General features: G+C 39.7%; 1 protein-coding gene and 1 long non-coding RNA gene across 3 annotated transcripts in view; one reads left to right on the forward strand and one right to left on the reverse strand.

Annotated features, from left to right (window-relative positions):
- Window positions 1-24,092, reverse strand: part of gjc1 (gap junction protein gamma 1) — a 52,232-nt gene extending 28,140 nt beyond the window's left edge. The window contains exon 1 of the mRNA XM_088091008.1: window positions 23,292-24,092. The gene's annotated coding sequence lies outside the window, so the exon portion shown is untranslated. The remainder of the gene's footprint in view (window positions 1-23,291) is intronic.
- Window positions 1-24,772, forward strand: part of LOC148186439 (uncharacterized) — a 43,163-nt gene that overhangs the window by 9,975 nt on the left and 8,416 nt on the right. The window contains exons 2-3 of one of the 2 annotated variants that reach the window (XR_015779612.1): window positions 6,235-6,393; window positions 10,520-10,593. This is a non-coding gene — a long non-coding RNA (uncharacterized LOC148186439). The remainder of the gene's footprint in view (window positions 1-6,234; window positions 6,394-10,519; window positions 10,594-24,772) is intronic. The other variant, XR_015779613.1, reaches the window with a different exon arrangement.

The raw sequence follows: 24,772 nt of genomic DNA on the forward strand, positions 1-24,772 counted from the left end.
AAAATATTTACCTAACCTTTAACAGATTGCTTTTGTTGCCTAAACATAAGACAAGAGTCTGGACATAAACCAAGAGTTAGTACAGTTTCTTAACCCGCCATCCAGCCCAAAAACATCATTCCAAAGCCTGAGCAGTACATGAATCTGTGTTTCTTTACCTGAAACTAACATTTTCTCCGGATATAAGTGAAGCAGTGATTATTTTTGCAGCACAGTAATATACAAATGTAATTTCTAGAGAGATAGGGGTGACTAAAAGAGGGTTCCTTCGGATATGCAGTGGAGTCGTAGAAAAAAAAGAAAATCACTGCATGACATATATCAGATAACAATTATCACTTAGTGACACACAACCCAGTCTATGCAAATTTGTTAAGGTCTTGTGAGATGTTTATCTGCTAATTGAATTTTGGAAGGGAAACGGTTGCACATTCATTTTAACATCATTTTAGCATTTTAAAAAAAAAAAAAGCTATTTTCACATTGCTACTTTTTTTGCAGATCTTTCATGCTTAGTTAGAAAATCTGGCATTAGAATAAATGAAGTTGGCTGTATAGGCCGGCTGCATTAACTGTCCTCGCCTATGTGCTTGTAAAGGGCTCTGGTAACCCACTTATGCAGCTGGATTTGCATTGAGTGAATTGAAGCGAAAGATTTAAATGGCATCAGTCTTGCTATTAAAGCAAAGCAAAACATCAGACAAACAGGGAGGAGCAGCTCTCTCTCCCTCTCTCTCTGAATGTGTGTGTGTGTATGTATGTGTGTGTGTGTAGAGAAGCAGGGGGAGTGCTGTCCCTTGCCTCTGCTCAGTGTGTGCAGCAGCTGCAGCTTTCAGCCTCAGTCTACACTGTAGGGGCCATTCTGCTGTCTGAAAGACTGATAGATACAAAGAGCAGAATGGTGATGAGAGATGACTCCGAGGAGAGCGCTGATGGTGCGTTTCAAACACACTCATTCCCCAACTCTGCATCTTGCAATTCAACATTTGTATGAAGTGAAAACAAAAACCACGCTTCCGGGTCAAGGATTCTTCTCTAAAATAAGGGTCGCACTGTTAGGAGTTGTTTTTGGACGAACACGAGGGTAATGCGGCCATCAAAGCGTGTGTCGATTTCACAACAGGCCCGAGGGCGGGGAAATCTTGACTGAATTTGGAGAGAGTAGTCCCCTCCCTCCATCCCTGATATGAAGTCTTATCCTTTGTCGTCGTCTGTCCGTGACATGGGAGGAAAAAAAAGACCATGGATGCAGATGCTGGCCTACGCTTGATGCACACATATGTTACAGAGGAAAACCCTGCAAGCGAAGCAATCAATTCTCACACTCTATAGCAACACACAGGCATGCATGCACACCTAAACACACAAAGGGAGCTTAACACGCATGGCGCCCACAGTCTAATGAGACAAAATCAGAGAGAGTGCATGAATGGAGTGCCCTGTTTCAGCCCGTGGCACTGAGGGCTGTGCAGAGACAAAGCTCTCATGCAACTGTCCCATTCATAGTCTGGCACTAAGGGGAGAAAATAGAGCCAACTCATAGTATAGAGGTATTATAAGATCAGAATGGGGGGGACTCGGCACACTAGTATCCTTCCTCACCATCCCCCACCTCCCTCCCTTTGGGCCCTCGCTACCCGCCCCCACAAATCCCAGCACGCCCTCACCCTTCTGCTAACCTCCCTCATTCTGCTCTCACTACTGTTCCCCGTCCCCATCCCCCTCTCCAAAACCTCCACTTCCTCCTCCTCCTCATCAGCATCCACAAAGGACCATAAGGACAGACACTCACTCTTTACACATCACATACGCTGTATGCTACTGGATGAGAATAATGGTTCATTCCAAGCTGGAGGTCACCTATATACAGTACGATGCCTGTGGGCCAGTAACCAGTAATATAGTCCAACCGTAACACCTGGTGACAAAAATAAACTGTGATTTTTACAATATTGATGTATAGATGCGACTTTGTTTGCAGCATTTAATGTAGGACTTTTCATTTTTATTATTGATTAATCTGACAATTTTCTTATAATTAAATGTCTAGTTCAGAAAATGTCAGAAAATAGAAAGTCCAGAGTGATGTCTTACTTGTTTTGGCTAACAAAATCATCTAAAACCCAAAGGTAATAGGTGTACAGAAAAAGATGCAGCAAATCTCAACAGTGAGAGCTGAATGAGAAAAAAAAATCTGATAAAATTGTATTATTACTCATTGTTATAATCCTGGTAGCTGGCAATGTGTGCACCCTATATAGGATGAGTCTTTAGCAGTAGCTTGGGTTCAGTTCCAACACATGGCCCTTTGCTGCATGCTGAATTATCCATCCCTCTTCTCCTGTCTATCTTCAGTAGTTCTGTTCTTCATTTATTATATATATATGAAAGCAACATTTTTTAAAAAAATCTTTAAAATTGTCTGGCTTTTATTTTATTTTATTTTATTTTATTTTATATCTAACTGACCTCCCCAGGTGGTTGGGAACAAATGCTCTAGGTCATGATCAGGCAACCTGAAGACTCATCTTTTCCTTTCCCTGTTTTATTTAAATACATTTATTTTCTGGGGAAAAATATAGTAATTCAAATGAAAAAGTTAAGTTTAAGAAAACGTCCAAATATTATATATCACCTCCTATTCATATGGTTCATATGTTCTGTGGGAGAGAGGGTATAGCTCAGTGGCAGAGGATTTTACTGCAGATCAAGAGATCCCCCATTCAACTCTGGGTGCCCCCTGTCTCACTAACAATTTTCTTATTCTGTGCTAAAATCTAAAGCCAAAACTCCCAAACAGTCTGTGTGGAATGTGCTGCAGAGAAGTCACACTGTGAGAATAATACGTTTAGCTAAGTCTCAAACTTGGCATTATAGCCATTGCCATCTTCTTTTTTGGAGCCCGAAGTGACCATATTTAGACAAGAAGCTGGTGTTGTGGAGGAGTGAGGTCCTGACTGCAGGTTCGCAATTCATTCTAGGTTATGACCGGGCCACCCAAGAGTGATTTTATTCTTTCCATTTTGTATTTGAATACATTCTCCTTCAGGAAAAAGTAAGGATTAAAAAAAGGGAGAATCACTGGCACCTCCCTCATAATGATATGCATATTAGATTTCATCAATAGTGTTAAAGAGGGTATATCTCAGTGGCAGTGCATTTGACTGCAGATCAAGAGGTCCCCTGTTCAACTCTAGGTGCCCCCAGTTTCACATTACTCTTGTTCTGTGCTGAAGCCAAACTTTCTAGTTGTGTGTGTGGAATGAGATGTTGAGAAGTGATTGAAACTGCAGCTCTGACACTTAGTAGTTCAACTCTAGATGCCCCCTGAAACTGTATACATAACTCAAGTACCACTTTTACCTTGTCCTGTCTCACAGGCCAGCGGGTGAAGCTTTGCACTGGGAATGTTGTTAATGCACATAGCTCTGTTTTGAGTGTCAATGGCAGCCACTGAGAAGCAAACAGACGAGATAATGGTTTCCAAGCAAAGACTTGACTGTGCTGAACACCTCAGAGTGTTTGACAAGAGATCAGACTAGACTAAATTTTTAAACCTATACATCAGTAAATATGAGCATATATTTTGTGTGTGATTTTTTAAAACTCTCCCCCTTGTGACTGCATCTTCATGGAAAGTAGTGCCTACAATTTAAACCTTCTTTTCACAGGTGGCACCTGTTTCTCTAAACAAAGATTTTTTCTGCACTGTCATAACTCCAAAAAAGTATTAAAAAAGAAAAGTTAAAAAAAAAAAATAATAAAGGTGGTCTCATCATGCTTATTCTTGGTCTTTATGAAGGCTTTCAGAGCACCATTGCAGCTGCATTAATACAGCACATGCCACTTAATCATAATGTCAATAATATAGTTCCAGCCAGGAACCTTTGCTGCATGACATACCTCCCCTCTCTCTCCCTCTTTTGTTTCCTGTCTGCCTTTTCACTGTCAACTTTCCAATAAAGGTGAAATGCCAAATAATAGTCTAAAATAAATAAATGGTTTTAATTGTTTTATTAGCTGCAAGTGGCATTTTATTTTTACCACAAGCTTTTATTTTGAGAGGGGAATTTTTAAATGAAGGAATGAATTAACAAAGCCTTTATCTCTCACAGAAAAAGTAGAAAAGAAGTAGTACTTAATGTCTGTTTGGTGTCAACTTTATGCTGCAGACAATCTGGCTTTCAGCTTTTTGGGAACAAATGGTTGGGGGGCCCATCTTTTGTGCTTGTGAGGCCCAGTGCACACACATCATCCTGCTTTTATCTGATACAAGATATAGTATGCTCTCTGTGAAACCCAAAATTGATGTGAAACAAACTGTTAACAAACAGTGGATGGTAGGAGGAAGCCCCCCCACAGAGCAAAAGATTTACAGACTTTAACATGAGGGTCAATTATGCACACACACACACACACACACACACACACACACACACACACACACACACACCCACACACACACACACACACACAATTTCTTCACTTATGGATGGGATTGATTTCTCCTGCTCAGAAGTACTTCCCTGCCAGCTGATTAGATGGGTGATTTATGAGTGACCATGAATAATGGCTCTCTGAGCTCTGCTAGAATTGACCTGAGAGGAGAGACGCTGGGGGTGCATGTTGAAAAGACAAATGGGTTAAGCGAGGTAAAGCCGAACACAGGGAACGAGATGAAGGGGGACATAAGAGCATTAGGCTGCTCCTGTACAGAAGCCTGGCTTTGCTGTGAAGCTCATTGTCTCAAGCCAGAGCAGACCTGAGACCTGCCAACTGCGCTCATCCCCCTCTGCTTTGTCGGGCCTGACAATGTCAATGCGTACTATAGAGGTGACGAGCCGACTGAAAGCGATGTATTAATAGAATGTAAATCACAAAAAGGTCCCTGCGGATGTAATACAATGCAACAACACTAATGAGTGACTGATTAACAGCTGTCCCATTAAAGTCATCTCCTTCTTCACACCTGACATTTCACTTTAAACAAGTTAATAGCTTAACTTCCACCCCTGTAGCTAGCGTGAAATTGGCACTTAGAGCATCATGAGTCGTGGACATCTATTTAGGGTGTGACAATGAGTCAATCAGTTACAAACACGCATGACTTCCTGCTAAAATTAATTAGCATTGTGTAATGAAATGTGGCTTTCGCCCTGCGGCAGAGAGGCTGTTTAAATCAGACATCTTGGAGGAGCAACCATTGACTTCCAAGCTTCGTCCGATGGCAGCAGCTCTGCACTCACACACACACGCACACGTGCTGCCACGAAGGAGAGCACACAGAGGCCAAATGCCACTGCCAGCCACAGTTGAATTTGTTTATTCCAGATAAGCAGAGACATCCTTGCCATCACAGTGACTGAACGCTGAGAAGATGATTTTGGCTGAGCTCGTGTGGAGGAAGAGGCGGGGATGTCTGTGCGCTCAGGGCTCGTGTTGGCGCGAATGTGTGTGATTAAACACACATACATGCACCCTGACAATGCACAGAGCAACTTCATATCCTAATTAAAGTTTTATTTAGGTTAAACTGACATGAACCTTTGACAATCAGGAACTGAGTTTACCTGTTGACATGAATGCTTCACTCAACACCAATATTCCTGTCCACCTGTGGTTACTGGTCTGCAGATTGAGTAGTCTCTTTTTGCAGTGCCAGACCCAGTACATTCTGGGCCCTAGGCATGCTTCCTCCGTCCCCCCACTACCTCAAACAGTAAAAAAAACAAATGATCTTGTCTAACAAGCTAGAACAAGAGCTAATGAGAAATCTATCCAAATAAAAAACTTTCATCTCTTTGTTACTTTTTTTTGCACTGTGCCCTGAAAGGCTTTTGCCTTTTAATTTCTCTTTGATCCTCTCTACATTTGATCCTCTCCACATACACTTCACTCCACCGCACCCATCAATGCTCGAGCCTGGTCTGATTGTGTAATGGGTAGACCTGTATCATCCAGTTTTACACTGACTTGACTTAACATTGACACATGGGTATGGTGTCGTGTTTGTGAGTGCAGGGTGGAGGAAATTCACATTTGCTGTGAACCATGGGTTATGAATCAGGGTGTGATTGCAGGCAAGTGTGTCTGGGTGTGCCTCCTCACTCTGGGTATTTAAGCAGGTGGTGCCATTTTCTGTATGCTCCTATTCATGCAGGTGTGGATGTGACTGAATATTGTATTTAAATGGCCAAGCAATCTCTCATTCATTGTGTGCTTCTCTCTTTGCAGGCAAGGGTCTTCAAACAAAGGAAGAAATTGTAGCTTCTTGAAGTGTTGCAGTGTAGCCCTACGGTGTCGGCTGTAAGAGGACTGTCACTGAGCATGTAAAGCTGGTAGAAGCAAGAAACCTGCAGCGCTGCTGACCCTTGGCCCGCCCCCCCTCCTGTGGTAAGCAGGACTGACTTTTTATATGTAGAAAAGAGGTAACGGAGGAACAAGCATCATTTGTGTGTATGAGTTTGAACTGTATCATAAATCAGGTCATTTTAATAGAAATACCCTAAAGAAGGTGAGGAATGTAAATGTACTCAAGGCAAACCTAGGAACTTTTGCAGGCCTGAAACACAGAGATCTTGCCTCCCTGAGATGATTTACATGTCAGAGACAGGAACACAACATCCTCTGCACAACATCTTCTCTTTTTAGAACAGCTGTTTGTTCGTTCCCTTGGGGGGATAATTCACCCTCTGCTGGTCGGGGTTAAGCATCTTGCTCAAGGATGTTTAAGCAGATCCTTCCACTAGCGGGACACCCAATCAAAAAAACATACAAATGTGTTGGCAGACGCTGACCCTGACCCTCTTTCTTTTGACAAATCCACAGGACATCATTCATATTTATATCTGGCCATAGATGACAGGGGACAAGGATCTCTCAAGCTATTATACTTCTGGGTAATAACTCTGTGCCACTGGATAGCATCCATCAGCCATCATTCACTTTCATCCGACTGCTCCATGGACACTATCACTCCTCTGCCACTGTACTCGCCTGAAGGAGCGAAGCAGGCTGACTGAAGACCCCGGCTGCAGGAAGGGCCAAGGTTTATCAAACAACAATACTCAGAGACAGAGTTGAAGCAGAGTTCAGACCGAATTTATTAAAGTGATTCACAGAGAGCCGCCACATAGCGACACACATGTCATTGTAAATGACGGATTAACAGGTGAAAGTCAAGAGGTAAATGGATAATAGTGCAAAGCAGTAACCCTAATTGTAGCCATGCTGCCGACATAGATCTAGGGATGGCAGTGCCGGTGTGTCGTCAGGCTGAAATATCTAAACAACTTATGGATGGGTTGTCATGACATTTAACTCAGACATTTAACTCAGTTTCCCTCAGGATGAATGTTAAAAACTTTGGCATTCCCTTAACTTTTACTCTAGCTCCCTTATCAGGTCAAAATTTCAATTTGTCCAACACTTATGTTTATGACCCATATGCAAAATGGAAATTCCCATCAGCCTCAGCTGTACTGTGTGCCACAGTAACTGTTATTAGAAAAAGCTGCATGCTAACAAGCAATACCCATGATTAACAATAAGCTTGTCAACACTGTCATTCTGACCATGTTAGCTGTTGACGTCAGCTTTTAGCTCAAGTACCTAATTTAAGAGTCGGTACCATAAAGTTCCAATATGAATCCTTATTTCATTTAACACAACTTCTTCAAAGAACATGCAGCATTTTGCTCTCTCCATCTGCTGCTTAAAGTCGATTTTTTTTTAAAAAATTCAGAAACACACCCAGGCCTTTTCTCTGTTATTGGTGGTTGAAGTTTCCTCTTCCTTTATTCAGAGTCCTATATTAGACTGGTGTTTTGTCAAGTGTCTTTAGAGATCAAGAAAAGTCAGCGACCATGAAAAAGATGAAATAGAGGCCCAGTGAAATAGAGGAGGCAAGTGGATGCAAAGCTGCCGACATTAAGAATTGATTCACAGTTGCAGCCAAATTCAGCAGATGGTGAGTGAATGTAAACGGAACTGAGCAATCAAATTTCCAACAAAACACTTAAAGGATGCAGAGAAGGGGAAGAATGAAAAGATTGAAAAGGCATAAGAAGGCTGAAGGAGCAGAGAAGGCAACATACTGTCAGACTGGAGAACAAAAAGAGCCCTTTTGCAACAATATGTTCTCGCCTACGGTTACACTTGTTCTATTGCAACTTTAATCATCCAATCATGCTTGCCATGTCAACTGACAGGTCTGGTTGTGCAAAAATTGGATTTTGCTCACACTGATATTGGATCTAAATCCCAGAAATGAAAGATGCCAGGCTAGCATTGTCATCAACACGTTCCGGATGCCATCCAGTGACAAGGAAAGGAACAGAGAGAAAATAATGGAGGAACACATTTAAATAAGCACAGGAACTGCAGATTTTGAGGCCAGATTTAGACATATAGCAATGCTATGTTTATAAAATCCGATTTTTATGATCAGCTTTTGAAAATGGCACTGGAATACAATCACACACAAGCTAGAAAAAAATGTCTTATCAAGAATTGCTAGAAGAAAGAAACTACACATTCGCTAAGCCGAGCGCACGGTCTCCATAAATCGATTGTTGCCAGAGGCAAACCCTCCCGCATGCCTCACAGCCGAGGCGCGCACTGTTTACTGTAACATAATGAAATCTCCTACATCACATTAAAGACCACACAGCGCTGTGCTTACATTTCCCCACATCAACTTACAGAGCAGAGTCTCTTCTTGGTCACAGCTATGTATGGCTTCTGCTTTCATGAGAGATGAAATAAACACAATCTTACAGTAGTGTTGCCTTGTTTTGTATTCCGCTCACGTTTACATGCACAATAATATTCCACTTTTATTCCAGATATGACAATACTCTGAATTTTATGCGGGTCATGTAAACAGCATATTCTGTTTAGATATTCTAAATTTGGCCTTATTCAAATTGTAATTGTTAAAATTAATTGTATTATTTGGGTTTTAGGAGCATTCTTTGGACATTAATGCAGTGCATTCACAATATGCATCTCCATTGGGTTTTTATGGCGGATTACAACACATGGCCTCTTGTCCATTTACGGTCAGCTCTGTCATTGTTCATTTTACACAAACCAAACTAGCCAACAGTTTGCAAGGCTGTGGCACAGATGGTTGTCCAAAAGAAAAGCCCCACATTTTTGTTTGGAAGGAGAAACAAACTGACCCCTAAACAGCATGAAAGGCTTGCATATCAACAGTTTTTTTGGATATGCACAAATTTTGCAATATAAATCTTTTCAAGAAGGTGGTTAAAGGAATGAATAATGAAGGCTGTGTTTGCACAAGTCTGCCACAAGTGGAAAACTGGGGGGGGGGTGTGTTCCTATTTTGATGCAAAGAAGCAAAATGGGCCAAGTGGCTCCAGGCGTTCCATTTCTCCATATTTTGATGTGATAAATGACATGATAGGGCATGTAAATCAGATGGCTGTATATAAACTGGAATGTTAGTGGAATATTCATTTTCATTTAACAGCTTAGTATGAATATTGTCTTTTTCAGGGCAAAAACCTGAATTTTTGTGCATGTTAACATAGTCAGTGTTACATAAAAAGAGTCATCTGCTATCCAGCCAGTCTATAATGTGCTGTAAAATACAATCCTTACCATTTTCATGAAATCCAGCCCTATTTTCCTGATTTTTTATGTCAGCATTGTCAGCATTTTTACCAATAACCAATCAATGTTTTGCATTTAGTTATTACAGGGATAGTTTGGGTTTTTTGAAGTGAGGTTCCATGGGGTATTTATCCATAGTCAGTACATTAGATAGTGGATGTGTCAGCACGCCTCCAGTTTGGAGAAGCATGCAGGAGTCAAACACAGAAGCTAAATGATGTACTGCTGTGGAGAGTGGTCAGAAACAAAAATTGTTTTAGCCCAAAAAAAATATCAGGTTAAATGTTCTCTATATTGAGAGTATTTTCACTGGTTTATCTTTCCTTCAGAATGTCTGTTTCGACAGAGAAATCATTAATGGCTTCCCCCATCTCTGTTCTTGTCAAAACCACCAGATTTCATTGATAAAAACTGTAATTTTGGCTTGCTGAACATGGAAGGTGCAGGTTTGCCAAGTGTCTCCATCAGTTGGTCAGTTTGTGTTATTCTTTGACACTGGTGAACTAACCCTTTTGAATGCCAGAGTCACACAATTACACAAACTAACTAAGTGACTGAAGCAGCTGTAGACCAGCAGCTCTTGTGTTCAGTAATGTTATTTTTCTCAATGGACTCTGGCTTTGAAGATAGTGATAAAACACCCCTATTTTCCTGTTGGAAATCACTGTCTGACATTAAGGTAAAGTGGTGAAAACATTCCCAATATGGTGTACACTTAACCTTTTTTTTAGGTGGGACTTTTTGTAGGCTGACCCATCCACACCAGTAGATTACTTGGCTTTAAAGGCAGCTATAAGAAATGCAACACATTTGTCACTGTGGTTTGTCAAAAATGCATCTAAAAAAGCAAGCAATTTTTGACTCTTCTTTTTTTTGTCAGCAGACCAGTTTTTTGCAAAGGAGTAATGGAAGGAGTAGGAACCTCTCTAAGCACACGTCTAACACTCCAGCATGGTAAGTAACTGTGTCCTGCTGTTGTGTGGAAAACTATCTGCACTGTAAACCATTACACTTGTGGCTTTTCTGTTGTGCTCTGACAAATTAGCTTCTCAAGTACTGTTTGCTGTCGATTAAACCACAATGACTATTATCGAGATAACCACACGTGTCGCCAATTCTGAAATCAAGACAAAGCGAATAAGAATAAACCATCATGGTTAATGAACGAGACAGGCTCGCTGACCTCAGGGGGAAATGTGCGTGTGTGTGCCCTGAGGCTTAGACAGAAGTGGGCTGAAGCTGAGGGGTCACGACTGCTCCCGTGCTTTCATGCCAAACCAGAGACAGGAGCAGTGACGAGATCCAGAGACAAACACAGTGTGCCAGCCGAGGAAGCTGCTGCTGCTTTCCCCTACGGCCTGCACATACAATCACTAAGTCATTATCATCCTCAGAACAAACACGTTCTTTATGTAATCTTTATGTAAACGATCTGTCTTAAGGCTTCTTTAGGAGAGAGGTTTCAGTTCCCTCGACTACTAAAAACTGCATTCAAGACAGTCCCGTGCAGCAGAGGCCCAAACCAATAATAAACAGAGAATAGGAAAAAACAGAAACAGCACAGAGCTATTTAAAGTGAGGCCTTAAGCATTTCTGTCAAGTGGATCTTTTTTCCTCCTTTTTTTTGTTTTAGAGTCTCAAAGTGTTAGCCTGTAAGGCTATCATCAAGGCTACACTAGTAGCACGAGAGCATCTGTGCGCGCCTTTGGGCTTTTTCCTACCCATCACACCATGGTGGGCCATGGCTCTGATAATCCTGAGGCCTTGTGGCCATGGAAACCCACTCATGTATGAATGTTACTTTGTTTAAACATGACTCCAGGAGGAGAGGGAGAGGAAAGGACAGGACAGGACAGAGCTGTCCTGGGAGACACGTCACATGTTGGCGATGTAACAGGAAAGAGAAACAGTCACTGCTTTTGTGGTTTTCTTGCCCAAAAAACACGAGGAGGCTGACATGTTGTGTGTGAGGGAATTCCCTCGATTCACTGCCATCAAAACGTCTTTATTAAGATTGAATTATGTGAATCAATCACAGATCAATCAGTCTATAAAACAAGTAAACGCCGCAAGAAATTTCTTATATATGTTGTAAATATTAAAAGAAAAATCACAGATAGGGTTAGGCTTGAAATTTATTATTATACACTTATTGTTATAATATGAGCAAAAAAAGGGACTACAACTAACAGTTGTTTTCATTTTTTTGAAAATCAACCGATAAGTTAATCTTTTCATCGATTTTGCCCACATTCAGTGGGGTTCTCTTTGTCTGCCTTTTGTGCACGCTTTTCATGTTGCTGCTGTTTGCACCCTCTCAGGAAAAATAAAAAACAAAACAGGATTTGTTGGTTTTCCCGGTTTCATATGATTGTAAATAATTTACACTTTGCAGTCTTTTAACGTTTGGTCAGTTGAAATAGAATATTTGCAGATACTACTTTTGGCTCTGAGAGCTCATAGTGGCCATCTGTTATTGATTTTTATAGATAGAAATAAATTATCACTAAATAATGATCAAAATAGCTATTTACAATTAAAATGTGACTATGTGATAACCTTATAAAATTCATTTGTTTTAGTGGTAAATTAGTAGTGTAGAGATTGGTTTCCTAAGCAGTTAATCTGCCTCTTAGTCCCTTTTTAATCTTTTGTTCATGTTGTTTATAAATAATAAATAAACAAAACAAACAAAAAACATTTTCTGGAGCGTTAGTCCAAAACCCTGAGATATTAAGTTCAAATTTGACAAAAAAGTGTAGTAAATAGTGCAGTGTAGTATGTATTTAAGTGATTGACTAATTGATTAATCATTTGAGTTTATTTTCATTTTCAGTTCATTATTAAGGCACCAACAACCATTCAAAAAGTAGCTGTTTGCTTGGAATAAACTTTCCCAAAGATTCAAATATTGGATGTCCTCAGACAGACGGACCTTCTGTTATTATGAAACCATCTGTGCCACACAATCCATAAAACACTACTTGAAACATTTTGATAAAGTGTCACTTATTAGAGCGATAACACCTGTTGTGGTGATCATTTTGGGTAACACATGAGCTCATGAATATGATGATTAGTATTTGTGGATTTACAAAAACATAGAGCATACCTCAACTCTGCCTGCAACATCCCATAAAACCTACTCTACCGATTTGAAAGGCTCCAGTTAACTCTACTGTAGTCTTAGGTACGAGGTCTTCATAAGAGACTGTGTAAACAGTGAAGATGACCCCGGAGCATCTAGTGTCTGGAGGAACATGTTGTATATAGAACAGTGGCTAAAAATAACCCTTTGCTAGCTTGTCTCTTTCAAGCTTTTTATTAGTGTCCCCGCTTGTATTTGTTCAATTGAGTGACATTATTCTCTACAACAATTTAAGAGCCACCACTCTGTTGGCTGACGTGGTATAAACAGTTTCAAAACAAAGCACATTCAAAAAGAGACTCAGCTGATGGTATTTACATTCTAAGGGGCTGTACTTTATTTATCAGAGTAGGAGGGAGGCTGGGACTCCATTTTCTGTTTTATATCATGCTAAGCTAAAAATATTTTTCCTTTAGCCTCCCTGAGTGACTTGGAAAAAAATTGCATGACCCTTACTGCACCGTAAATAACCATATTTCACAGTTTATAGATATGATTAAAGGGTGTGATTTCAGAGATTTGGTGAATAAAACATGCCTTTCAAATCCACTTGTTGGTTTTGGGGTTCTAGGGGTCTTTAAAGCCTGGGTAAAGCTAAAACAAATATGTGTAATGAGTCTATCACACCATAAAAAACGTCTTATTAACCACTCATATTTAAATGATATAAAAAATCGTCAAGAAATGGAAATGGTGACAGTTAAAGGTCTAACTCCACAAATCAGTTTGACACAGTTCCCAGTCTTTTCACGTTTTCAACAAGTATTTTCAAACATTTATAATGTGATTAGAAAGAAATCACTGGTTTTACTTTACCTGTTTTGTAACACCTCTCCCCTCTCATAAATAATGAACAGTCCCTCACCCGACTCAATAGTTGTATTAGCAAAGGTGGAAATAAACTTAAAACAAAATTAAATTAATGACTTCACGATAAGCGTCCTACAAAAAACAAATTCCTATTTGTACTGGAAAACAAAATGTTCACACTCCTATGCATTTTTCATGAATAATTAATTAGCTATGTGAGTCAGTGGAGGTCGTGACCTTTTGCAGTGTGGTGAGTAGTGGCAGGGTGGAGAGTCTGCAACATCTGACACAACACTGATGAAATGGGAGTAATATGTGCATTTGGTTGTTCTGGTGAATCGTGATACCCCAAAAATGTCTCCTTTCCAGAATTACATTTTGGACTTCACGTGATCCTCCTTGTGTCCTCAACTACTTTTTAGTTTTCTCTGCTCTGTGGTAAAGCTTTCCTCAAATTCCTGCTCGTTTCTCTGTGTGTGTGTGTGTGTGTGTGTGTGTGTGTGTGTGTGTGTCTGTGTGTGTGCGTGCGTGCGCCTTAATGTGTGGCGGAGTGTGGCAGCAAGGCGGTGACAGGGTGTCGGCTGCGGTCTGTGAACCTGGCTGCTCGGTTGTTCTGCCAGTGACAGAGAGCAAGGGGGACGTCGCCCAACCATGGCTGCCCCAGCTGGGCCAATCAGGCGTGAGTGCTCGTGGCCGGATCAGCGCACGCCTTCCGCCATGTGCAGAGCTGTGTCACAGATCCCCGTATGGATTCTGATATGTTCTCCACAGTGTCAGCGGCACGCTGCTGATCACTCTTGTGTGTGTTTGTTCGGATAATGAAGCTGGCTCTGAGTGCTTAATGAAATCCCGGCAGCCTCCTTCACTGCACCTGTGCTGATAGTATTTCAGAGGATTACAGAGTCACATGGCTAAACACTAAGGGGCTGTTGAAAACTTTTGACTGCTGTTGGTTTTTGAAAGTTGAAACCAGTAAATGTAGGCCTTAAGCTAATTTTTTGTGTCACCTTAAAAATATCCCAAATAACACACATAATAAGGGGCTCCCCCAGGATGTTGTTCTTAGCAGGCTGGGAAAGTCTGTTCAACACTATTTAAACCTTTATGACATAAAAACTCTGGCTAATAAAGTTTTGATGGGAGTAGCAGTTCTGGCAAGTTTACCCACTGCTAGTGCAACTCTTACATCTCTGGGGCTTGTAAAGTGACACTAAATATCCAACTAGCTTTTCTTAAAAATTACCAATACGACATGAAAAGATTATTTCTTTTCTTTCCCTCTGTATTTCTTTTACCTGTTACCTGCCAAGGGGCTATGGATACAAATTATAAGTCATGTTAACTCTGGCCATAACTCTCTTTTAACAGCTTTAGTTACTATGTAGATTGTGGAAAAATCTACATGATGTGTTGTTACAGATGAAATTGCCCAAAGTGGTTTAAAAGGTAACTGTTTCAACTTGATCCCTATTTTCCCATGTTTTTGTGTTCAAGTGACTGATAGGACTAATTTTGTAAAGGTACTACAGGTTGCATTCCTCAGTCCCATTTCATCAAATAATCTCGGAAATTAATTTCAGGGTTTAAAATCAAGAGACTAAAGTCGGGTCTACAGTGAGAGCTAAACACTGGAAACAAACTCTAGTGGACTAAACTAGGAACCCATTACAAAGGCAAAACACAGAGGCTAAATTAATGGTTTGAACACACGAGGAAAACTAGGAATCTAAAAGAAGAAGAAGAAGAAAAAAAACTTAACTTGGGAAATAAACTAGGAAATTAAACTTGGGAACTAAACACAGGTATTAAATTTGGGAACTAAACAATGGGTGTAGTCTCAGGGACTAAACTAAAATCTGGAACCAAATTTAGAAGATAAACCCTGTAACCAAACTCTAAACTCTGGGACCATATGCGCCTTAAATATCAGTCTTTCTTTCAACATCTGGTTGTCTTGTTGGATGTAATGAAGTTTTCAGTTTAACTTAAGATCCATTAAAGTTGCGGTCTGCACAAGAAGTGATGTGTTTCTTGTTCATATTGAACCCAGCAGTTCAGTTTATTTATTGTCAGATGTTATTAAATGTTCAACAGACTGCAGCTGTTAATTGGGACCTTCCTTCAAGCTGTTGCTGCCATTGTGCTAAGCTACAGTATAACACAAAGCTGTAAAGGCACAGACTGTAATTTAAATGTCAACAAAAGTGTAGCCACATCACCACAAATGAACTGAACTCAAAACATCTGAGCAAATATAACTTCCAGTGTGATGATTTGTGATGTTTTCCGATGCTGATAAATGTTTGCTGACATCATTAAAACAGACATGATGATTTCAGCTAGGCTAAAAAAGTAGTGGAAGTTCACATTTATTAGCAGTCATTTTTTTTTGACAGCGTAAGAATTCTATTATTTTATTTGTCATATTGTTATATTAATTGAAAATCTTTTGGACTATTTGTCAAATAAAATGAGGAGTTTGAATCTGTTATATTGAGCTCTGGAAAATTCTGATTGCCAGTTCCCAATATTTTGTCACATGTTAAAGACAACATGATTAATAAACTAATTGAGACAATAGTCAGTCATTTAATTTATACTCAGAAGTTACATGCGAAATGTATTATGTAAATACTCGTGATTCATGGACTCAGAAAATACCGATTTGGCCTTAAACCACATGACTAGAGCAGCACTCAAACTGATATTCTGAATAAATTCAAGTCAGGAATACACTTAACCTACTCTGACAACACAAGATGAAAGTGAAACAACAGGTATGAGTCACATGAGCACAGTCAGCTGTGCAGGAGCCCAAATGTTACCTCACCACTACTGCAGCCAGCAATGTGACTAAAAACAGAGAGGAAGGTTGTGTCATTGGAGACTGACAGTGAATGAAAGGCATCTCTCTGCCTTCACTCCTGTCACGTTGTGACTCCGCCCCTCCTGTGACCCCGGGGAAGTGGCATAAGACCTGTCACCCCGAATCACGGCCCAGCCCACGACAGCCGAGCTCATATGTAAATGTGTCAGCATGCGCAGATTCACGAGTATGACATATCGGTTTGAATATGCATGTTCAACACTGACTGGAGCGTAAACATCCCTGTACGTGCAGGCCTCAGTGCATTTGTGTGTGTATGTGTGTGTGTATTTCCGGGCACACAGTGTGTATGTCTGAGTTGATCCTAGTATGTTATAGTGACATTCCCGGTGGGAAGGAAACTCGCGACTGTTTTCATTTGCTAGACTGCCCATATCTCTTCATGAGTACAGGCTGGGTCAAAGTGACATCTGATTTCATCCACACTCAGCGGGGTTCTCTATGTCTGTCTCCATCTTTTTCTCTTCCTGCACATGTCTGTGCAGCTTACACCTTCTCCAAGTGAGGATTCACCACTTTTCTCTGTTTCACATCATTGTAGATTATTTATACTCTTTTAGTTTGCTGGCTGATGGTAGGCCAAAATAGGCAATTTCACTTTGGGCTTTAGGAACATACGATCAAAATTTGTCCTATGGTCAAAAGTCCAGTGATCAGGACTAAGGGGCATGTATTGGCAATAATGATATATAATATTAGTAACTATATTTTTCTAAGTTTAATATCATCTTTCTGATACCTGAGAATGAGTCACTTATATCTTCATATGCAGCACATCCTCCTTCATGGAGTCAGCAATGTTGTTTCGCACTAGCCAGGATAGTTGTCCTACACACCTACATGCAGGAGAAGTTTCAGTTCTGCATCCTCACTGCGACAGTACATGACACTGATTCCTATGCACTGGACCTTTAATTTAAATAAGTTCTCACACTACAGTGAAAATTATTGTTAGTTCCAATGTGATCATTTCACATAATGTGGCAGAAAAGTTGAAATGTAAAGTGTTAAAATGTTAGCTTAGAGATGATAGCTTAGAGTAAACTTATGTCAGTGGTAAATTGGCAACTAACAATTGTTTTATTATCAGTTCATACTGTATGTCTTTTATTTAAATCCAGTCTTTACAAAACATAACAAAAAAGGTAAAAAATGTCAATCATGGCCTCTCAGTACCCAAAAATGATTCCTTAAAAGAGCTTGTTTTAAATGATCAACACTACCAAATCCAGAACAATTCAATTTTGGTATAAAAAAGAGAGAAAGCAGCATATTCTCGCATTTGAGAAGTTGAAACTGGCAATTTTTTGGCACTTTGCTTGATAAATATGTTAAATGGCATAATCAGTTACCACAATTGTTTCCCACTAATTTCCAGTTGACTTACAATCAATAAATTATCAACTGTTTATTACAGCTCTATGGTAAATACGTGAAATTGGAGTGTGTGCTCTTACTTTGAGTAAAACTTAAATGTTTGCAAATAGACAGTGGTAGTGCTAGACCACTCAGTATGGGGGCACCAGGCTGGTGGCCACATGTGATTTTAGGAGTATCACATATATTAAGCACAACTGTCACCAATCAGGAATAATTACAATTTCCGCTCCCTGTGGTTAAATGTCAGGTGAGAAGTGTAGGAAAACATTTGCCACAGTTAGGGGAACCAGAGTATTGGCCTGGCTTAATATTATGGGGGCATAGGCCTTACTTGCCCCCCTTAAGACTGCTGTTGCAATCCAACTATATAAAATGGAAGTATATATTTGCTGCATTGCTTTTGCAATGTGAACACATGTGTTGCACCACTCCTCACATGCAGCAGCAGTGCTACATGGATGACATGACTCATGGTGGTCAGGATTCCCTTTGTTGGACAAAATCAGACATTTCACTTTCATTTCTTGCAAATTAAAGACTCAGAGATCAGCTGTGGCATCACGGCAACACGTGCACTGCCACAACTGGAAAAACTCATTTAGCGAAGGGTCAGGGCCGACTGCAAGGCTCGTTTCCTGAGGAGTCATCGTGAGTCACAGAGAGCACGACATAACCCTCCGTTGCTCGTCCTTGTCTAATATTTGGAGTCTTCCCTAAAATATTTTCTCTTAAGACTATGATCGTCTAGCACAAAACTGATTCATCAAAATCAAGTCAGCTGACTAAATTAGGGAAAGTTAAAATCTTCATCATTTATGGCTCAAACTGTGAGGCTCATAATTTCTAAATTTAATGACAGTTTAATTACATTTTTAATCTTCACAATTATCTTAAGACAGCAGCCTGACCAATTATTTTCATACCAATGTTTCGGAACTAATTTCACCATATTCACTCAATCAAAAATGAGACAATTCTCCCAGAAAATTACTATTTGCTCATTGGAGATATTGTTCCATCACATGTCCAAATCTATTTACACTGTACTTCCCATGGCCCCATCAGTACAGCCAGACCAAAACGGGAAACTACGCTTAGGGAATGAAAGTGGGTGCATTCGATGACCTCTAACAATAATCGCCCGGTAATTACAAAGAGAGCCAAGCACCTTGCCTCTGCTCTTACTTTAATACTGTGTACAGGAACTGGCAACTGGAAAATGCAGAGCAGAGTACACAGTGTCAAGCAGAGGGAATCCAGACTCGTTGGCAGGCATAAAAACACAGTTTTCCCTCTGTGTGCTGCACTCTGAGGATTAGGCCTGGCAGCGTGCTCACGTCTGCTAAACAAGATATAGACATAATACCTTGATATTTCAGCCAGTTAGGGAAGGCTGCAGCGGTGACGGATCTCCCATCATCTCCGCATATTTCTCAACTCATCCACAACACCCCAGTCACCAATCACTCACTTTTTTGCCAGTAGTGTAACATGTTGACTGTTTGTGCTGCGAAACCTGCTCCTCATATATAAGTGGGTATGTTTTTGATGTAGTGGCTAAAAGCAGAAAATTTACCTCTTACTGTACTGGCTCCACATCACACATTCTGAAGGGAAGAATTGGGAAAAACAGGAAGTGAATTACTCCAATTATTCAAAATAGCTGCCTAAAAAGCATGTAATTGACTTATACAGATCCTGCAGACATTTAACCAGACAATTATCTTAATTGTAAATGACTGATTTAATTGCAAGTGATTAACATTTTAAAAAACCCATTAAAATAACAGCATAGAGGTAGAGAATTTGATACACGTAATGTTCTGGTGATGTTTGAGATTAAAGGGATTTTAATGGTAAGGCAATTCAGATTTCAAAACTGTATCGTCTAGGCCTGATGCTGGTGAATGCTGTGACTGTATTATGTAGTACATCTGGCAGAGAGTGGCGGAGCTTTGATGTTGATATTTTCTTGACTGGTTAGGAACAAGCACTGCAGTTTAACATGACATGAGATCATTTGTGCAACTTCCTGTTTGTATGGAAATAAGGACCTCTTTTGTTTTCATTTATATATCCGTAGTTAAATGTCAGATAAAATCATGATGCTCTATGCAAAGTCTCAAGCAAATGTGCTGCACTTAAATTCAATACACTATTATTGATTGCAACTCCCAGGAGTGTTAGTCTTGCTTTTAGCTATGAATTGAAGATGGACAGCATAATAGATTCTACAGTAAATGGCAATATGGATTTTCATTTTATCATAACACAAAAAAAAATTCAGTAGTATAGTATTTAAGCCAAAGCTCTATATTGAGCTGTGAAGCACTTCAAGACTAATAAAAACATTTAAATGTTAACAAACGAACCAAGTTCCATGAGTATGTGCTTTGCACATGGGTGGATTATGAGACAATGGGCTCCCAGGCACAGATATGCAAAAAGCCCCCATCACCTCTCCTCTCCACCAACTCTTTGTATACATTTTCTTTCTTTTTGGGGTCATTTTGTGTCTTTTTTTGCCATTTTGTGTCTCTGTGTAGTCATTTTAAGTTTTTTCGCAGTTCATTTGCATCTCTTTGTGGTCACTTTGAGTCTCTTCCTGGTCAATGCGTGATAATATGAGTGACATTTTGCAGTTGAAGGCCAGAGGGGCTCCTGACGCTTTTTGGCCTTTGCACAGGAGGACTGTTCAGTAATCCATCCATGGCTTTGCTATAGTGGAGTTAATTTAATCAAGCATACCATCCATAGCCAAATATTTTCAGTACCTGTCATTACATTTCATGCTACAATTCAAGGAACCTTTGAAACACATGATGAATTTCTAAAATTTGGTGCACGAACTGCTCAACAGTATTTGAAATAGTTCAAATTAGATCCACATTTACCAGCTACAGCAGTTAAGTGCCACTTAACACATCTGTAACAAAACAAAAATAAATAATAATAATAATAATAATAATAATAATAATAATTATTATTATTATTATTATTATTATTATTATTAGTAGTAGTAGTAGTAGTAGTAGTATTTTTATTATTAATATTTTTATTGTTATTATTATCTAGTATATAATAATAATAATAATAATAATTATGATGATAATTGTCATCATCATCATAACTGACTATTTTTTTAATTTAATTTAATAATACTTTTATTTTGCTATTAGGATTTGTGTATTTCAACCTAAGTGATATGTTTTAATGCAGGACTTGAAAACAAAGTATTGTTTCTGCAGTACTGGTGCTACCTTTTACTTAAGTAAAGGGTTTAAAAAAGCATGTAAAGTTGTGACATATGAATGTGCTTGAAATCTCATTCTTCCATCATTCAATTTTTAAGTCAAGACAGTGCTTTGCTGCATAGTTGATAGCCAGTTCTGTCAGTGTTGGTAATTATAGCATATTAAGGAGATCTTTTTGGGTACCTTTTCTTGGATGGACTTATTTTCTGAAGAAACACTGTAAAATGCTCTGTTTTTATATATTACTATTAGATATGTTATAAATCCAGCTGCCAACTAAGAAGCTAACGTTTCTCAGACTTTTCTAGGACGTCTTCTGATCATTTAATAAACAACCATGCACAATTTATCACTAAGATCTGCCAAGTCATGGCTTTTTTGGTAGCAGGAGTGTTTCTTTCCAAGCGTATAATAATACAGAAAAAAATGCTGTATATTTTAAATGAAAAGAGGACAGGGGCCCATTGGTCATGATACTAACTGAAGTGATGGGGCATTTCCTCGCTGCCACACAGAATCTGCTCCTCATCTCTCTCTCAGTGCTGGAGTGCACAGGGGTCGACTTTCCCCTGTCTTATATTCCTCCTCCAATGCACACGAAATAGTGGTCTTGGGGGGAAGGGTGCAGGGGTAACAAGGTGCAAGGGGTATCAGGCAAAAGAGATGGACTGCCTCGCAGGAATTATTTCACATACAGAAAATGTTAATTGCAAGGCTTTGAAATGCCAAAAGTGCACTTACAAGATGGAAATATAGAAGAATGAATGGAGGGCAAACTGAGGTAGATATGCTTCTATTGGCAGATTTCCCAAAAAAAAAAATTCTGCATAAATGCATAGCATCCATATGTTATACAGAAAGCAAGCATCACTCATGAGTACTAAGCTCTTTCAGCTGGCAATATCCCAAATCCATCACAGTGACTTAACATAGTGAGGCTTTTCTAAAGCACAGGGGAGAAACTCATTATGGTGGCTCATATTTGAGCTATTGCTGCTCTGGCGTTGACAAATACTCCACACGGGAACCAGTGTGGCATATTTCAAAGGCATCCAGCACCACAATGAAATGGTTTCTCATCACGGTGAATAATGCCGGGTGCTGGCTGCTCCCCAGGTTAGCCGCTCTGAGTGGGGGGTGTGTTTCTTTTGATTTATTGACTTAAAAAATGATGAGATAATCGCTGAATCAGGGGGTGTGTGCATGCAGGGGGATGTCAAAGCAGTTCTTACCAATTTCTTTTAGAAGAGAGGTAAAAGAGGGCTTGTGCACCATGGGTAACTGCATCATTGTGGATAAAATGTTTTTATATGCAGAGTTGCTAATTATTTGACGCTTAATTATGCAATTATTGATGGTAACTGTTATAAAAGTGGCATTATGGTGTTCTTTATTCAACTGCTTAGCAATGAGAATCTATTAAGCAACATACCTGTTTTATTATAATAAGCCCTGTAGCTCTAATTAGCGCTTTTGTCAAGGTATTTGAACTAATTTAGCTCTGTAGCTTTTGTTAATGTGAGCCTGCAGCACTATTAAATACAAATCACTACAAAACTAAAAAAGCTTTTCAACACTTGGGAAACATATTCATTATTAATGAATCTCAAGAGTTTGCGAATAACGTCATTACAAAGTCTGCCTGTACTTCCACTAATTTGAACAGCTCCTGCAGGATTTAACCAGATCCCGAGGAGATTCCCTGCACCGCCCATCTACACCATGTTCCTGCTGAAATGATTTGAGAACAAAAGATGAGACACTGTGGCTCAGTCTCCAAATGTGATCAGCATTGCTTTCTTTAAGGAAAATATTATATTTGATTCGAAACTGATGGGCGGGCATATGGACCCCAATTTATCAGGTTATGTCAATTAAACGCGCAGGCAGAAGCTGCTTCACAAAGCACGTTTGTACAGAGAAGTTGCTCTCTTGTTGCTCACAGCTTGGCCTTGGCCAACGTGTTACACTCGCAAAATAACATCCAGTGCAAAATAAAACAGACATAAACCACAAATTTGCAACCTTCGTCTGTGCGTTATGGTGCCAAACGGTGCGTCCATGACCCCCAACATCCACTCTCACCAGGGTTTTCATTGGAATAGAAATGAGCCACATTGTGAACAAAGATGAAAATTGTCACAGTACAGGGAATTATTAGATAATTTCTTACCGCTATGCGAGTCTGTGAAGATGCTTTAAGATGTAAGGTGGTCCTGTTTTTGGGAGGGGAAGGTCGTTTTGGACTTGCTGATGTCCAAACTTGAATCCCGCCGTTGATTATCTGCTCCACTTCTCAAGAGGAACCAGCAGGGTGTTTCACTGATTGTCTTTTTATCTCATAGCATCACTACGAGATGTCTGAGCATTATTTGTCCATGCCAGCCACGTTATTCAGTCTTCGGTCGAGCTACGTCGATTGAACTATGTGGTCTGCTGCGTAAAACCGGTGCCAAAATTCCTGCGGGCCCATTCCGTTACAGCGATGCTAGACAATAGTCTGGTCATTTTGGCACGGGCTGAACCTTCTCCGCTGCCAGGAGCAGTTGCGTCGGCTAATTACAACCAAATCTTGAGAGCTAGTTTGCTCATATCTCTGTGACTGGCCCGAGAATTTGGTAATAAATATCGCTCACATGTGCCAGCTGGCTCCGGTATTGTCTTTCGGGTTCCTCATCTTTTCCTTCCTCGCAGGAGGAGTGGACAGTGGAGTTGCCGATCTGTTGATCGCTGGAGGTCCACCTCCATCCAGCGGTGTCTCGTATTTATCAGGACCGGGCTTTTCCGCCGTGTACAGTGTGACACTGGCTGAACGGGGGTCTCGTTGAGTGACAGCTGGATTCTCTGACTGAAAGCCTGGCGACCCCTCTTTGCAGGGGAGCTGTAAAGCAGGATGTTGCGCGTCCGCGTCTTTGACAGTGCGCGCACCCGACAGGTCACACATCCTGGGTCCACAAACATCTGCCTCATAAAAAAAAGGGTAAATAAGCCAATTTACAAAAACCTGTACTTTGTGTTTATGTTGTGCAGCATCTTAGAAATCTTTATTATATTCCCAGAGTGTTCTGTTTTGTCTGTTACTATTAATAATGGCATAATCATACTAAAATGAATTTGTAATGGCTGAGTTGTCTTTTAAATCTCAATTCTGGAGACAAATATTTGTATAGTATTACAATGTAGGATTACTATGGTTTTATGGTAATTTCACATTTGCATTCTCAGAGTATCTCCATTAAAGCCTGTTTTGTCTGCTTAACAGTAAGGGCATAGGTTTTGTTTAAACATTGGGGGGGTTCACATATGAAACAAGGTTAGGTTTTAATGCACCAATTTGTGCATTTTCTGCATCAATTTATGGTGTAAATGTCTTAATTTTGTAAAATAAATACATAAATAAATAAATAATAATAATAATGAAATAAAAATAAATGAACATGCCCTCTGCAAATTTCTCATGCAGTATTTGTACATTTTCCAATGATAAGTAATTCACCAAAATTTGTAAATACATTTTTATAGTATTTCTTAAAATGTAGGATTACTATGGGTTTATGCATTTGTAATGTCATGCACAAAGCATAAAATAAAATGGGATGAAAACAAAAGCAATAAAACAGAAATAAAATACATGATAAAATAAATATAAATACT

This window comes from Plectropomus leopardus, chromosome 18 (assembly GCF_026936395.1).
Source record: "Plectropomus leopardus strain MGB_pleo_1.0 chromosome 18, ASM2693639v1, whole genome shotgun sequence".
In the NCBI taxonomy this organism is placed as follows: domain Eukaryota; kingdom Metazoa; phylum Chordata; class Actinopteri; order Perciformes; family Serranidae; genus Plectropomus; species Plectropomus leopardus.